The sequence below is a fragment of the Ochotona princeps genome, chromosome 11 (genome assembly GCF_030435755.1).
Source record: "Ochotona princeps isolate mOchPri1 chromosome 11, mOchPri1.hap1, whole genome shotgun sequence".
Taxonomy (NCBI): domain Eukaryota; kingdom Metazoa; phylum Chordata; class Mammalia; order Lagomorpha; family Ochotonidae; genus Ochotona; species Ochotona princeps.
The window spans coordinates 12,720,257-12,737,071 of record NC_080842.1 but is presented as its reverse complement, the minus strand read 5'-3'; the positions used below and the strand labels follow the sequence as shown (position 1 = coordinate 12,737,071).

The 16,815-nt window shown below is 45.7% G+C and overlaps 1 long non-coding RNA gene across 1 annotated transcript in view; it reads left to right on the top strand.

The window, feature by feature from the left end:
* LOC131481360 (uncharacterized) overlaps positions 1 to 1,415 on the top strand; it is a 126,173-nt gene extending 124,758 nt beyond the window's left edge. The window contains exon 3 of the long non-coding RNA XR_009246248.1: positions 1,243 to 1,415. This is a non-coding gene — a long non-coding RNA (uncharacterized LOC131481360). The remainder of the gene's footprint in view (positions 1 to 1,242) is intronic.
* Positions 1,416 to 16,815: the final 15,400 nt, after the last annotated feature.

Below are 16,815 nucleotides of genomic sequence, written 5' to 3'. Positions count from 1 at the left end.
CATCCTACTGTGTAACAGAACACCAATACTTATCCTGTCCAACTGTACCATGGCATGTGTCACCCATCGACCTTATTTCTTCCTTTCCTCTGCTCTTTAGTCTCAATTTCTATGACATCAACATTTGTAGATTCGGTATAGGAATAAGATCTTTTGGTAACTGTTCTTCTGTGCTTGGCTGATGACATTTTACGTCACATTTAACACAACATTCCCTGGATGTTATCCATAGTCTTATCATGTTGCTGAAGATGTTACAACTTCATCCCCTTTGCACGGATGAATATTATCCTATTACATATATGTATCGGACATTCAGTTAGATTGATTTTGTATCTTGGCCACTGTGAATAGCACTGTAATAAATAGTAGGGTGTAGGTGTTTGACAATTATTAAAATGCAAAAAGTAACATGCTGACAAGGATGTAGGAGAGAATTCTTACACACCGATGGTGGAAATGAAATTTAGTATAGCCATAATGGTAAAAAAAGTTCCTCAAAAAATTAAAAAATATTCAGGCCTGCATGATGGCATAACAGGATTATCCCCTTCCTGCAGCAGTGGCATTGCATATGGGTTCCTGGTTTCCACCTAAATCATCAGCCCACCTCCAGCCATTGTGACCATTTGGGGAGTGAACCAGCAGATGGAAGATTCTCTTTTTCTCTCCCCCTCACTTTTTATAACTCCAACTTTCAAGTAAAATAAACACATATTTTAGATATTTTAAAAATAGAGCCAGTGTTGTGGTGTGGACACGCACGATCCTGGCATTCCATGGAGTGCCAGTTTCAGTTTTGCCTCCTTCCAATTCAGTCTCTTAGTAATGCACATGGGAAGACAGCTGCTGATGACTCCAGTATTTATGCGCTTGCCACTCACATGGGGGACCTGGATGATCTTCCTGGCTCCTGGCTTTAGCCTGACACAGCCCTCACAGCCATAGCCATTGGAGGAGAAAACTGGCAGATAGAAGCACTCTCGCTCTCCCTCTCCAGCTTCACCTCCCTATCATTCTCTTTCATTCTTCCCTTCCTCCTCTCCATCTCTACCTTTCAAATAAGTAGATTTTAAAAAAAAAAATCAAAAATAGAATTACTGTATGTATGTTTCAACAATCTCATTAGTGGACATATATTCATAGTTTAGCCATCCTGTTTGCCAGAATGAGTTTTAGATTTTGTTTCATGTTGTATTCTGGACCTCTATAAAGAATACACCCCTTCCTTTTATTTTACAGAGTATTTCACACACTTTCTTTGCTGACTTTGTGATGTTGCCCTATACCGATGTCTGGCACAAAGACTAAAGAAGCAGTCAGGTACTTTGTGGACTTACTAATATGTAGACAGGTTTGTCTTGGGATCATCACCTTCTACACTTATTACCTCGTGACTGACTGCTGGCCTTTGTAGAGAGAAGAAATGGAAGAATGAAAATTTTAAAAATGCCTAGATGTAACATCCTCTGAGGAGATTGGTGGGTTTCCTATCTCAGTTCTGATAAAGCAAGGACATGCTTTCTCTAATATCAACTCCAAGTCAAACTAAAGGAGCTGCCGGAAACTATAATGAGATAGTGAATTTAGGTAGAATAAGAGGAAACTCATAATTTTGTCTCCTGTTAGAGGCATACCAAAGTACTTAAGTCCTTTATCATCTCTAGGGCTGCCAAAAGAGCATGAAATGATGAGAAAGAATTTTGGAGAATGTACAAGTGCTTTTGATATCTGAGGTATCATGAACATAGAGATTGGGACATGCTTTCCTGGGAGAATCTGACGGTAGGTAGACAGACATCTGGAGTGTTGTTAATGATGGAGTAACATGAGGGTCTTTGGGAGTAGCATGCGGTGCTAGCAAGTGGCATGGAAAGGATGTTTGAGTTTTCCATCCCTAACAGGATGCTATAAAAGCTGGAAAATCTCTTAAAAATAGATAGCCCCACTGTAGTAATAGGTTAGGATGGAGATATAAAATTACGGACAATAGGGAATTTTTCAAGTAGCACACCAAAGACTGTTCACCTTCATAGGGGACTGCAGTGTGAACACTTGCAAAGCTCCTAGAGAAACTTCCATGAATATCACAAAAAGATTACTATGTGAATGTCTGACCAACAGAGGTGACTAATGTCCAGTTAGTGTTAGTGCCATTTTACCGTAACTTCAAACTGTTCAGGGAATCAATGACACCAGGACAGATTATACAGCGAAGTTGCTCTGTTGACATTGAAAGTTGGTGTCTTGGGCCTGGCTGCGTGGCCTAGTGGCTAAAGTCCTTGCCTTGAACGCGCCGGGATCCCATATGGGCGCCGGTTCTAATCCTGGTAGCTCCACTTCCCATCCAGCAGTCGAGGACGGCCCAATGCATTGGGATCCTGCAACCGTGTGGGAGACCCGGAAGAGGTTCCCGGTTCCTGGTTCCTGGCTTCGGATAGGCGTGCATTGGCCCGTTGCGGCTCACTTGGGGAGTGAATCATCGGACGGAAGATCTTCCTCTCTCTCTTCCTCTGTGTATATCTGACTTTGTAATAAAAAAAAATAAATCTTAAAAAAAATAAAAAAAAAGTTGGTCTCTCTAATATGGGATCTTTGGGATACTGTGGTCAGAATATGAACCAAATGAGTCAGTGGAGTTTTTCCCTCAAAAAGCAATGAGTGGGGGCCCGGCAGCGTGGCCTAGCAGCTAAAGTCCTCGCCTTGAATGCCCCGGGATCCCATATGGGCGCCGGTTCTAATCCCTGCAGCTCTGCTTCCCATCCAGCTCCCTGCTTGTGGCCTGGGAAAGCAGTTGAGGAAAGCTTTGGGAAGATCTTCCGCTCAGTCTCTCCTCCTCTCTGTATATCTGACTTTGTAATAAAATAAATAAATCTTTAAAAAAAAAAAAGCAATGATTGGGGTCAGCATAATGGGAAAACGTACCCTAAAAATAAAATCTCTGAGTGCATGTGTGTCCAAAAGTTTTTATTACGATTTTTATTTTCCTTTCCATTCTACCATATATTAGTTGTTTCTGTCCCGTGCAATACCTAAAGTATCTCTAAGGCTGTTGTATATCATTCAAGGATAAAAATAAAGACACAAAATGTATATACCACCTAATAGGTCCAGGCACTTTTCTAAGTGTGTTATGCCAATTAATCTAATGTAATTAATTTAATTTAAAAAGTAGCAACTTTTAATAACACTATTTTATAAGGAAGCTGAGGCATGGCGAGGTTAAGTGACTCACCAAAGGCAACAAAACTAATAGGGGTTGATGGAGATTTGACTGTTGTTATGTCTAATGCATGCTAGTAGTTCCCCAAACACGGGTTCTAATTTAGAATGTGACTATGTTTAGAGGGAGAAGGCTTACTGTGATCTGTAAACACCGGAAGAATCGTCTTCCTTATATGTTCCAATGCCATTGCAGAGTCAGTCTTACATGGGAACTGCATCCTTCAACCTGGAATGACAGTGCACATCAGCCTCTTTCAGAGATTTTGTTCTTTGTAGCATCCATTGTCAGGAATCCTATGGTTTTACACCTAAGACATATCCTTCACAGTAAAACAGATAGCTTAGGTTCTTAAAAAATTTTAGACCACACTTAATTTCATTGAGGATATAAGCCTTTTGGATAATCTGTAACTTTATTTCTACTCATTTTGATGGCTTATTGTGGAGTGTGTCTGAATCCCTGAAACAACTTTCTTCTGAGGCATTGTAGGAAAAGGTAGTAGAAAATCCTTTAGTTGTTTCATGTCCTACTTTGAGCCTTGAAGAGATGAGAGTTATGGAAAAGACAATAAATAGGGCTGACAACTAGAAATCTGCTGTGTGTGTGTGTGTGTAGAAGCCACTGAATTCTGCATACATAAGAAGATTATACTTCTTATGTATCACCCTGGCTGTATAAAATCAACATTTCTTTGGTGCTAAGATTATATATATCCTCCACTTCTAGAAATGACTTTTGAAAGGGAAGGCTGGGCTGTCAACTTTAAAAAAAAGTTTTATTTTTATTTGAAAGGCACAGTTATGGAGATGGGGGGAAGGAGAGGGGAAGAGAGAGAAAAGGAGAGAGCAAGAGAATCTTACATCTACTAGTTCACTCTGCAAATGAACACAACGGCAGGAGCTGGGTCAATCTGAAGCCAGGAACCAGGAATGCTAGGTTAGAAGTGAACAACGAAATATTTATTTATGACATTCTTTCAAAAGTAGATGGAGGGTCCGGCGCGATAGCGTAGTGGTTAAGGTCCTTGCCTTGAACGCACCTGGGTCCTATATGGGTGTCGGTTCTAATCCCAGCGGCCCTGCTTCTCATTCAGCTCCCTGTCTGTGGCCTGGGAATGCAGTCGAGGATGGCCCAAAGCCTTGGGACCCTGCACCCATGTGGGAGACCCGGAGGAGGCTCCTGGCTTAGGATTGGCTCAACTCCAACCATTGTGGCTGTTTGGGGAGTGAACCATCGAATGGAAGATCTTCCTCTCTGTCTCTCCTCTCTGTATATCTGCCTTTCCAATAAAAATAAATAAAGCTTTTTAAAAAGTAGATGGAATAAAAACTTCCATGAAAATTATTTCAGTGTGTTAAGTTCGGTATTGACCATGGTGTAAACAAAAACATTTATTTGAAAGGCACAATGACCAGTGGCCAGTGTTGATGGGGGTGGTGGGAGACAGACAGAGGTCTTTCATTTACTGGTTCACTTCCCAAATGGTTGCACAGCTGTAGCTGGATGGGCCAGGCCAAAGGCAGGAATTCCATTGAGATCTCCTATGTGGGTGGCAGGGGTCCAAGTATTTGGGCCATCTTATATTGATTTCCCTGGCATACTAGCAAGACATTGGAGAGAAAGTTGAACAACTGAGACTCACCAAAGCTCTGATGGGAGAATGTCAGCATGACATGCTGTGCTACAATCCTGGCCTCTATTGCTCATGTTTTAATTTGTTTCTATCACAGTCATTGCTTTTCAAGCTCCTATACTTTCATGCCCTTCAGAACCTAGCAATAAAATTTGTTTTATGCTAAGACTGTACAAGGAAGTCTTCAAAAAATTCATGGCAGCTTCCATACTTCCCATATTGGGGTGCCTGAGTTCATGTCTTGGGTATACTTTGACAGGAAGCAGCTGATGGTTTAGGCATTCTATCTCTGCCATTTCCATGGGACTCAGATTGAATTCCAGGCTCCTGGTTTCAGCCTGACCCAGCAACAGCTGGTACACATTTTGGGGGAGTGAACCAGTGGATGAGACTGCCCTGGCTATTATCTGTCTCTAATTTTCAGATGAAATAAAAAAATAACTAATAAAACAAGTTAATGGAAAATGCGTGCTATGAAAATACTTTGCAAGGATATCAATAATTTTTGCAACAAAAATTAGGCTTTTAAATTCCACTCTGCCACAAACCTTTAAAAATTAATTCATTTAGTAGATTTGAAAGGCAGACAGAGGGATGAGAGAAAAGAGACCGATACATAGAGATCTCCCTTCAAATGGTTCATTTCCCAAATGCCCACCACAGCTGGAGCTGGGCCTGGCTGAAACCGGGAGCGCGAAACTCAATGCAGCTCTTCTGTGTAAGTGGAGGGACCCACACAGCCGAGCCATGACCTGCTCCCTGCCACGACAGACATCAGCTGGCAGCTGAAACTGGGAGCCAAAGCCAGGACATGAACCCCTGGAGGAGCAGGCATCCTGAGGGGTGTTCCTTGTTGTGCCAGCTACCTCTCCCAAACATTTAAGTGTCCTCACATGCAACTCACTGAGTGCTTGTTCCTCATCAGAAATTTCAGCAGCAAAGTTGACATAAAATGACTGATTTTCATGCAGTTATATTAAGCATGAGTTCAGAGAGTTTGCCTAAGAGCATGTGTGGATTGTGACAAAGTGGAAGAATCTGTGACTCCAAAGGAAAACAAAAGCGACAAAACTGGAAGTGTTTTATTCTCATGGACACAGATGAAATACGGTAGATTGCAATTTTTACCTAACTGCTAAAAAACCTATTGCTCTCCTTCTGAAACACTGCAAGTGCCATCTTCATCCTAACACGTTCAAGAGAAGGATGATGTTGAGGGGCTCCATGCAAACGAATCCGAAAACCATCAAGTTGTCAAAATTCAAGCATTGGGGGCCTGGCGCTGTAGCCTAGTGGCTAAAGTCCTTGCCTTGAACGTGCCAGGATCCCCTACGGGCATTGGTTCTAATCCTGGCAGCTCACTTCCCCTCCAGTTCCCTGTGTGTTGCCTGGAAAAACAGTGGAGGATGGCTCAAAGCCTTGGGACCCTGCACCCACATGGGAGACCCAGAAAGAGGCTCCGGGTTCCTGGCTTCGGATCAGCGCAGCTCTGGCTGATGCGGCCATTTGGGGAATGAATCAATAGATGGAAGATCTTCCTCTCTGTCTCTCCTGCTCTCTGTATATCTGACTTTCTAATAAAAAAATAAAATAAATCTTATTAAAGAATCAAGCATTGGGATTCCAGTTTTAAGACTCAGCAATTCATGGCTTGCCCTTTCTTTCTTTCTTGAATCAAGGTTGTGTTTACTACGGAGTTTTATTTTAAAAATTGTCACAAATGTAACTACTTGATTTCTTGTAAGTTCATTCAAATTCAAGTTTATTAAGAAAAATTCATTAGAAAGCTTTCAGAATATTCAGTGACTCTTGGAATAACTGTCAAGAAAGCAAAAATGCTGTTTACCTTTTCAGAAAGATGGAGCTCAAAACAGCTTAACCATCAAACCTGTTCCTTATTCAGACATGGCATCTTTGTAAAGAACAACAAAACGCTTCTTAAAGTATGCCTATACATAGCTGTGTGTTTATTACTTGTAAATCTCAGTGCCTTCTGAGATTTCTAAGTCACTTTATAGAATAAGTAACTTATGAATAATATGCTTAGTTTTATTGCATGTCCTGTGTGTTATTTATTGATAGTGATTCACTACTAAGGTATAAGAAAGACATTTATGCTTGGCACTATGGCATATTAGGATAAGCCTCAACCTGTGGTACTGGCATCTCATAGAAGAAGTTGGTTTGACTCCCAGCTGCTCTACTTCCAGTCCATCTCCCTGATAATGTGTCTGGGAAAGCAGTGGAAGATGACCCAATTTCTTGGGGGCCCTGTGCTCATGTGGGAGATCCAGACGACGAAGCTCCAGGTTCCTGGTTGCAGACCAGTTCCACTCTGGCTGTTACGAGGGAAAAATTTCTGTCTCTCTTCTTTCTGACTTTTCAAGTAAAAATAGTGAAATCCTAAAAAAAAAACTACAATTTCCACAGCTAATTTGTAAAATGGTTACATTGATGGTGATTCTAATATTATATTGTTAGTTAACAGTATTAATATCCATCATCACAATGTCCCCAAAGCAGTCCCAAGGAGGTTTTCTTTATGCTGTTCCCCACATTTTCTAGCTCATTCTGTAGTATCGCTTTAGGGTATTAATGAAATCTATGTTTCTCCACCAGCACTTGCAAAGTGGTTCATGGTAATGGTGGGGAGGGCCTTTATAGGCCTGTGAGACTAAACCTGCTCTTCTGTTTTCTTCCTTAGGGGAACAGGACCCCCTCTTCTCTGACAGGTGCAGCGACTTCTCACTGCTGGTTGGTTCCCCCAACCCATCTTGCTGCAGTTCCTTCAGAACACATCTGCACTGTTACTCTTCCCAACATAGGGAGAGTAGGGAAGGGGACAAAGAGGTCTTCTGCTTCATATGCAGTTTTACACTTTTTACCTGATTTTTAAAGCAGCATGCATGGCATGAGACTTCATAATGTCCTTCCTCAAAATGGCCCCAAGTTCAGCTTTTACTTGTGGTCTTTCTCCCCATAAGGATGAGCCCTTTTTTTTTTTTTTTATTTTTTGAGCTGCTCTGCAAAACACATCCCACTTCATTTTCCACTTTCTATTTTCCTTCCATCCTCCATTTCTTCCTGAGTCATCCTTTAGCCTTTAGAAAGCACATACACACGTAAGTAAAAACAAGAACAACCACCAAATCTACCTACCTACCCTTTAAAAACAAAAGACCTCATGCTAACAGATGTGAGACATGATGGGAGTAGAAAGATGGCTAGCTCCACAGCAGAAATTTCTGCTCAGTCTAAATAAATACTGTCACCATAGTGGTGCATAACAGAGAATTGCTGTTGGAAGTTCATGAGCAAGTCTTTAGCAAGAATCATATTACAGGCTTGGTGCGGTAGCCTAGCAACTAAGGTCTGTGCGTTGAACATGCCAGCATCCCATATGGGTGCCAGTTGTAATCCCAGTGGCCCCACTTCCCATCCAGCTTCCTGCTTGTGGCCTGGGAAAGCAGTTGGGGACTGCCCAAAGCCTTGGAATTCTGCACCGGTGTGGGAGACCTTTAGGAAACTCCAGGCTCCTGGCTTGGATTGGCTCAGCTCTGGCTGTTGCAGCCACTTGGGGAGTGAATCAAGAGATGAAAGATCTTCCTCTCTGTCTTTCCTCATCTCTGTATATCTGACTTTGCAGTAAAAATAAATAAATATTTTTAAAAAAACAGAATCATCTTACTTCCTGTTCAAGGAAAACAGTTAGAAATAGCTAATAACAGAATAAGCATCTGTAGAAAGCAGTAAGTTTCCAGCAATAAAGTCATTTAAGTAGACATTACATGATCAACTCACAGTATTTGCAGAATCTTGGAGGCAAAATATCATTTTTCCAGCTTGTATTTTGAATAATAGAGGAGCTGATAATAAGTTTTCATTTACAGGGAGCCGTTTTAAGCTTTGCAAGCTTCCTATGAATTAAAACAGGGAGAATATTAGTAAAGGAAAAAAAACTCAGAAAATGTCTAACTTTTCTTGGAAGTTACAGGATGGTCAACTGCTGAATTGAAATCCGACCCTAGACATTACATCTGTAAACTTATACTACTCAGTGTCAATGTCCCATAATTCCCTTCCTTTGCTAGGCAAGGCTGTTGCTTTAGTGAGTGAAAGATGTGAACCTAAATGATCTTTAGACCCTTTTGATCTTCCATTCAGGCTACAAAGTTCTTGAATCACAAAAAGCCTCTTGATTTCATCCTCTTCTTGTGCCTCTAAGGTGGACTGAAATGTGTGAAATCTATAGGATTCATACCCTGTGTACACAGTAGTGGCATGTGAATCTCAAGTTACTTCAAGGCGGAATGTTTTTATCTTCATATTTCCTCTGTAAGCTATACAGATCTAACATGCACACAGACATGTAACCAGTAGATGAATATTGGGATGCCTGAAAGTTACCAGGGATCTGTGAGTTGTGGACTTAGTAGTCCTAGCTTTCCAAGGTCCATAAACAGCTGATCTTTGATCAGTCTTCCTAACTTTATACCTGCTTTTCAGCAGGGAAACCTTCTGCCTCATGGCTTTGCCTGGGTGGCCTCTGCAGGGCTGTATTTGTTGTTTGGTTGTTAATTTGCTGTGCCTGAATTGTCATAGGCTCTGTGCCTGCTCTAAGACAGGCTATTCAGCAGATGAGGCTTCTTTGGTACACTGCAAAACAGGACTTACACAACAGTTTGTGCTGTCGATTTATGGCTGGAGGTCTGCACTCTTTTTTTGGTTGCTTTTTAAATAAATTTTATTTTTTATGATTACATGGTGGATCAAGATGGAAAGGATCAAGGTTTAGGGAAAATTGGGTGTACTCATTGTTTGCAAATTTGCTATTTTCTCTTGTTGTTTCTGGGAGAATGGGAGTGACAAAGAGGGGGCCTCTCACAACTTTCCACATGTCCCAGGACCCAGGGATGAGGAACTGCCACCTCATATCAACCCAGAGTCTCAACATGTACATATTCCAAGGGTTCTGTCCAAGTGGTTTGGAGAGTTCTGAAATGTTGCTGATTTCTCCGATCTGAGGATGATGATGTCACCCTCCCAATGGCCATTGACTCCATTCACTGAGATTTGTTTTGTTGTCACCTTTTGTTTGGGGTAGTTGTCCAGTTAGTTCTGTTCTTCTGCTACAGCACCAAATGAGCTGCCATGTTCTCTGTTTACAACACGGCCTGTGTCCACTGCTCCGCCTTTTTCGCTAAGTAGGACATGCTCTTCTGGGGATGCTTGGGGTGCCTGGCCTGGGTTCTTAGGCTCTCCTGCAAGGTTTGCACTCTTGTGAGCTATGGTCAATGGTGATAAAGTAGATACCAGTGCTGCTGTGGATTTCCAGTTGTCCTTCCCATAGCTACCATGAGAAGCATTTAATCAGGTATAAAGTGAGAGGGGTGGGGACATCTTTTTCAGGTTGTCACTGCACTGTGGAATCAATGATGAATTTCCTCTTCAAAAGGTTTAAGCTAGTAAAAAACAAACACCCCCCCCCCCAAAAAAAAACAAACCCCAAAATATAGCAGTTCTTATTTACCTGCATAGTTTTGTCTGTATACTCCTTCCCGGCTAGAGTAGGTAAAACATTCCAGGTAAATATGACGGCAACTTTTATGACCCCTAGTGCTCCTTTTGTTTGCAACTCCAACCAGAGATAATGCTAAGTTCCCAAGGTACCATTCACCTTTACTGTCAACAGGCAATTATTCTGTACCACCTCAGCACAAGTCTACTAAATAGCATCAGTTCCCAAACCAAGGAGATAATTCATATATCCTTACTAAAATTGGATTGGGGAAAATTCATGATGTAGGGGACATTAACTGTATTTCAGAAGAAGCACTATTTTTATAAAGTTTATAGGTGACTATGATGGGTACTGGAGTTTATATATGTGAACTTCTAGGCATGGGTTCCAAGAGTGTGGGCCTCCCAAACAGAAGTAGCATTTCAGTGTTACCTGAGAACTTGTCAGAAACACAAATCAACAACTAGTGTTGGGGCTGGCCATTTGAATTTCCATGAACAGATGGTTCTGATGCACATTAAAATCTACGAACCACTGGTTTAGGATATTTTCATAATGAGCTTGCTTTTTTCTTTTAAAGATTTATTCATTTTATTACAGCCAGATATACAGAGAGGAGAGACAGAGAGGAAGATCTTCCATCTGATGGTTCACTCCCCAAGTGAGCCGCAACAGGCCGGTGCGCGCCGATCCGATGCTGGGAACCTGGAACCTCTTCCAGGTCTCCCACGCGGGTGCAGTGTCCCAATGCATTGGGCCGTCCTCAACTGCTTTCCCAGGCCACAAACAGGGAGCTGGGTGGGAAGTGGAGCAGCCGGGATTAAAACCGGCGCCCATATGGGATCCCGGGGCTTTCAAGGCGAGGACTTTAGCCGCTAGGCCACGCTGCCGGGCCCTGAGCTTGCTTTCTTAACAATGATATGGACAAGGTAAATTGCCCCCTTTCTGTGCAATTATCCATGTCTTCTCTTAAGCATATGTCAATCACATCAGAAATGTCATTCCTTTCACATTCAAACAAGTATCATCTCAGATAGGGGTGCCCTGGGAAATGAAGACTTCAACATGAGGGTATTTCAGAAGGTTTGTGGGAAAATATAACTAAAATATAAGTTAATTTTGGTGCAAAAAATATTTAAGATCCACGCATACTATTTTCATGATACTTATTTCCATGAACTTTTTGGAAACCCCATATCTCAGAGCAAATAGGTGCCTGCAATTCTTCATAGAGAACTGTTCTTGCAAGGCCTACCTCTACCCAGAAGACATCCATGAGAACACTTCCTGTCCCTTCACAGAGAAGAGAAAGTGAGGGAGTAGGGTAAAGGGATTTTAAAGATTTTTTTTTAGACAAGAATTTTACATCTGGTCATAGCTAAAATGCTTAGAGAACTAAGAGGCGGCATGCATGCATTTAGCAACACTACAAGTTGATGTCTTAAAAGTTTATTATTGCCTAGAATCCCATCTCTATGTTGCCAATGTTGACATTATGTATGGTAAGTACAACACCATACCAGTTCATGATTAATTAGCTGACATATATTGAGTGCTTAGTATGCCCAAGGGTGGGTTCAAAAACAGGGGACTGGGCCCGGCGCTGTGGCCTAGCGGCTAAAGTCCTCGCCTTGAAAGCCCCGGGATCCCATATGGGCGCCGGTTCTAATCCCGGCAGCTCCACTTCCCATCCAGCTCCCTGCTTGTGGCCTGGGAAAGCAGTCGAGGATGGCCCAAGGCCTTGGGACCCTGCACCCGTGTGGGAGACCTGGAAGAGGTTCCTGGTTTCTGGCTTCGGATAGGCACTCACCGGCCGTTGCGGCTCACTTGGGGAGTGAATCATCGGATGGAAGATCTTCCTCTCTGTCTCTCCTCTCTGTATATCTGACTTTGTAATAAAATAAATAAATCTTTAAAAGAAAAAAAACGGGACTACTAAAAGGATTCCAGTTTGCTAATGTGTTTACATTGAAATTTTGGGGCTCAATAAAATAATATTGGGAGGTAACAGACAATGGTTCAAGTACTTGCCACCCGTGTGGGAAATGTGCATTGAAAGCTCTTAACTTTGGCCTGGTTACCCTCAGCTGCTGCAAACACTGTGGAGCATGACCCAGCAGATGAAGACTTCTTTCAAAACACATGATACAGACTGCAGGTGCAGGGACTTCACTGCGGGGAGTGGTCACTTGCAGTGTTTAATGTGTCTGGAAAGCAGCTCTGTAGAGCAGATGAGACTTAAAGGGTGGAAGTAGTGGTGGATTATTTGCAGAAACGTCCTCAATGTTTCCCTTTCCTGGATATCTGCCCTTTGCCCATGCAACTTATCAGTTTCTACGATGAGGAGGTAGTCTAACCCTGCACCTCTGGAATCCTGCACCCCTTTTAAACCGTGGCAATAATGAGATGCTAATTGTGAGCCTGGTCTTCAAGAGGCCATGTGGAAGTCTGGCCTCTCTCTGGAATTGTTTCCAGCTGCCACAAACAAGCCCCAGCTGGGCTGACTAAAGGCTAAGTGACCCCACTCTTGATGAGCTGAGCAGTTTCAGCCAAGGTCAGAGGAGGCTTAGCATTTGTCAGTAGGCTCTGAGTAATCTTGTAGCCGAGCCCAGCCCAAACCATCAACTCTAACCATCCTGAGGACAGTGCAGCAGTTTTTCAAATGGCGTTGGACATCTGATAGTGTGAAAGAAAGTTAGACAGAAAGTGTTCTAGGTTGGAGTTTTATTCCCCCCCCCAAAAAAAACCCCTCAAGAGTCATCAATGTGTGGACACCCAAACCAAGGTGGAGTCTAGCAGGTTTGGATGTCTCAAGCAGTTTCTTCAGTTCAATAGCTAGAAGCACTAAGTGCTCAAGAGAACATATTACTGAGGTCAGAGATGTCCCCAAATCCTCCCATACAGTGACCTGTGCTTCAGCACGCCCTCAGGTGCTAAGAAAAAGGACTCCCCACAGGCTGAAGTATGGATGAGCATCCAGAGCTAGCCCCTTTATGCTGGAGAGAATGCAACTTTGCTAGCCAACTCTCTCATATGCCAAGAACAAAAAGATCTTAGTGACTTATGACCTGCTTTTATTTTCTCTGTATTCTGAAGCTATATGACACTTTGAGGAAACTGCTAGAGGCAACTTGTAGAACCCCAGAGTAACGCTGATACGAAGTTAGAATGCTTTTTGGATCTTCAGTTTTTCCTAATGTGTGTCTACTGCCCACGGGGAAACAACTTTGACACAGTTGTATTAGGCTACTGAATCTAGTCTTCACCCTGATACAGCACAGGAAGAAATAGTTACCTTGAAAGGCAAAGATGTTTAATTCTTTGGAGACCTTCCCAGGGAGGTGGTGAGTTCTGCTTTTGAAAGCTCTTTCAACTCGGCAGGACAGGTGGAAGTAGAGTTAGGGTAGAGGATTCACACGGATGGGTATTTAAGCCACAACTCCTCATGTCTGGGGACTTTGGTTTCAGTAGGTTTTTTTCTTTTTCTTCTTCAGAAGTGCCATAAAATTGATACGAAATGGCCCAACCAAACAAATGCCTTGTTCAAGCTAAGCTCCTCTCAGCAGTAGCACGCGTGTTATGGAATCACGGGAGCAGGAGTTTGAATAGAAGAAACCGCAGGTTTCACGAAGAATGAAGTAAATCACAAGACGCCGAGACTTCACACCTGAAGCGTGTGCCCCGTGTGTGTTGCTGATGGGGTGTGTCTGTGCACAATGATTTAATTGCTGCTGATTTACTGTGAACGTGTTGCTTCAAGACACTAGTTCAGCAAAACTTTTCGGCGTGTCCCGTGTGCCTCAGGGATCCTCCTCCTCCTCACCTCCACCCTGCCCAGCCTGCCTCGCAGTCGCATCCCAGCATCCTGTGCCTACTACCAGGTCCCTGCTTACTGAAGCGTCACCTCCCAGCCCCAGTCAATCTCCGCAGCCCACTCGGACTGCAGCCTGTTTGCCGCCCGTCTTTCCCATTGCAGCAGCGGCAGCGGGAGCAGCAGCAGAAGGCAGCCGCCGCCGTCGCCACTGGGGCGACCGCGAGGGAGGTGGCGCGCGGGGAAGCGCAGCCCCAGCAGGACCCAGTGGCGCGGGCCGGGCTCCGGAAGCAGCATGGGGCAGGGAGGCGCGGCGCGAGTCCGCACCACAGGTAAACAGGCCGGAGAGGCGCAGGGCGCCGCCGCGGCCACCCCGCGATTTCCAGGCACGCAACTCCGCCTCCAGGGCGCTCTCTCTCGCGCTCCCGCCGGGCCACTCGCTTGCAGCCCCAGCAGCCGCCACCGCAGCAGCATCACTTCACACAAAGGACCGTCCCCCACCGAGCAGCTCCACCAGCTCCGCATCCTCCTCCGGTGACAGCAGCCCCGACAGCGGGGGCTCGGCACGGGGAGGGGGGGACCTGTCACTCCCAGCAGCCGAAGCGGTGACAGTGGCTTCCCCTCCTGAATTTCGCCTCTTTTTCCTCCTCCTCCTCTTATAGCTCTTGGTCTTTCTGTGGTTCCACCCACTTCTTCCTCACCTCCTCTCATAAACAACTCTCTTACCCCCGCCCCCTCCCCAACAAATAAATAAATAAAAGGAGGAGGGTAAAAAAGAAAGGGGGGGGCGAGGAAGGAAAAGAGAGACAGCGCCAGAGAGCGAGGCAGAGTCCGACCCGACAGCCGGCCGCCCGCACGCACCTCACACCATGAGATGGCGACGCTCTCTGCGCCGCTCCGGGAGTCTTGGAGCCGCCGCCCGCTCGCCTCCGCCACCGGTGTTGCTGCTGCTGCTGCTTCTGGGGACCGCGGCCCTGGCGCCGGGGGCGGCGGCCGGCGACCAGGCGGCTCCCGCGGGGGCCTCGGTGTGCTACTCGTCCCCGCCCAGCGTGGGCTCGGTGCAGGAGCTGGCTCAGCGCGCCGCCGTGGTGATCGAGGGAAAGGTGCACCCGCCGCGGCGGCAGCAGGGGGCACTCGACAGGAAAGCGGCCCCGGCGGCGGCCGCGGGCGAGGCAGGGGCGTGGGGCGCCGAGCGCCAGCCGCCAGCCGCCGCTGGCCCCGGGGCGCTGGGGTGGCCCGCCGTGGACCCGCTGCGCACCGCCAACCGGACCGTGCCCGCAACCCCGGCGTCCAGCCCGGGCGAACCTGAGGAGGAGGAGGAGGAGGAGCAGGAGCTGGAGGAGGCGCCCTATCTGGTGAAGGTGCACCAGGTGTGGGCGGTTAAAGCTGGAGGGTTGAAGAAGGACTCGTTGCTCACGGTGCGCCTGGGGACCTGGGGTCACCCGGCCTTCCCGTCCTGCGGGAGGCTCAAGGAGGACAGCAGGTACATTTTCTTCATGGAGCCGGAGACCAACAGCAGCAGCAGCAGCAGCAGCAGCAGCAGCAGCAGCAGCAGCAGTAGCCGCGCGCCGCCGGCCGCCTTCAGAGCCTCTTTCCCACCTCTTGAGACGGGCCGGAACCTCAAGAAGGAGGTCAGCCGAGTGCTGTGCAAGCGGTGCGGTAAGTTGTTGGCGCCTCGGGGCGAGGGGCGAGGGGGCGCGGGCCGGGCGCCCTGGGACTCGGGGACTTCGACGGCAGCTGCGCTCGCGGGAGGGGCTGGGTTCCTATCCTCTGAGGGGAGGCTTCGCGGTTCCCACGCCCTCTGGCCGCCGCGCCTTCGGGCTCCGCTAAGTGGTGGAAGCCCAAGTTGGGTCTGCTTGTGGGAGCCGCCAGAAACTTTTTGCTCCCTTTAGGGTTTGGTTTTTGGAGCGGCAGTGTGTTGCTGGTGGCTTTCTGGGCGTGTGCGGATGCTTGAACTTAGCCGTGACCAGGAGGTGCTGGTGCTTGGCGCCCCACGGAGGCGGCTTTTCCTGAGCAGGAGGGAGGCTGAGGCTGCCTGGGGTTTCGCGCTTTCTCTTGGCGTTTGGAGATGGTCTGGGGTTTGTGTGTGTGAGAGAGAGAGAGGCAAGGTAAGGGACGGTACCCACAGATGGAGTGGGAGTTTGTGGAGAATTCGGTGTCCAACAGACAGTGCAGGCTGCACCTTGTGAGTCTCGGTGTGTGAGAACTCTATAAAAAAGTTTCGTGGGATTTTTAATTTTGGCAAAATCATCTCAAGAATATCTGTTTTCATAATATTCTGAAGTTTGTTTTGGCACTTAAGTGATTCAGAACAGATGAACATAATTACGCAGCAGCGCAGCTAGGTCCCAAGAAGAAAGATTTCAGAAGATAAGTTTTGCAGCCCCTTTTCCACACGCTTTTTTCCCGTTTGGCCCCCAAGAGTGTGCTGTTCCCCATGTGGTTCTGGCAAGCATGGTTGAGGTTGGCGATATTGGATGATCATGTATTCGTACGCGTGTGCCATTCATAAAAATAATTTCTGGGATCTAAATATCTGTGTAATTTCTTGATTGCCATATAATCTCGAACACATAGCAGGGATTCTTCTCAACCCACAAATTAACATGATTACACATCACCAA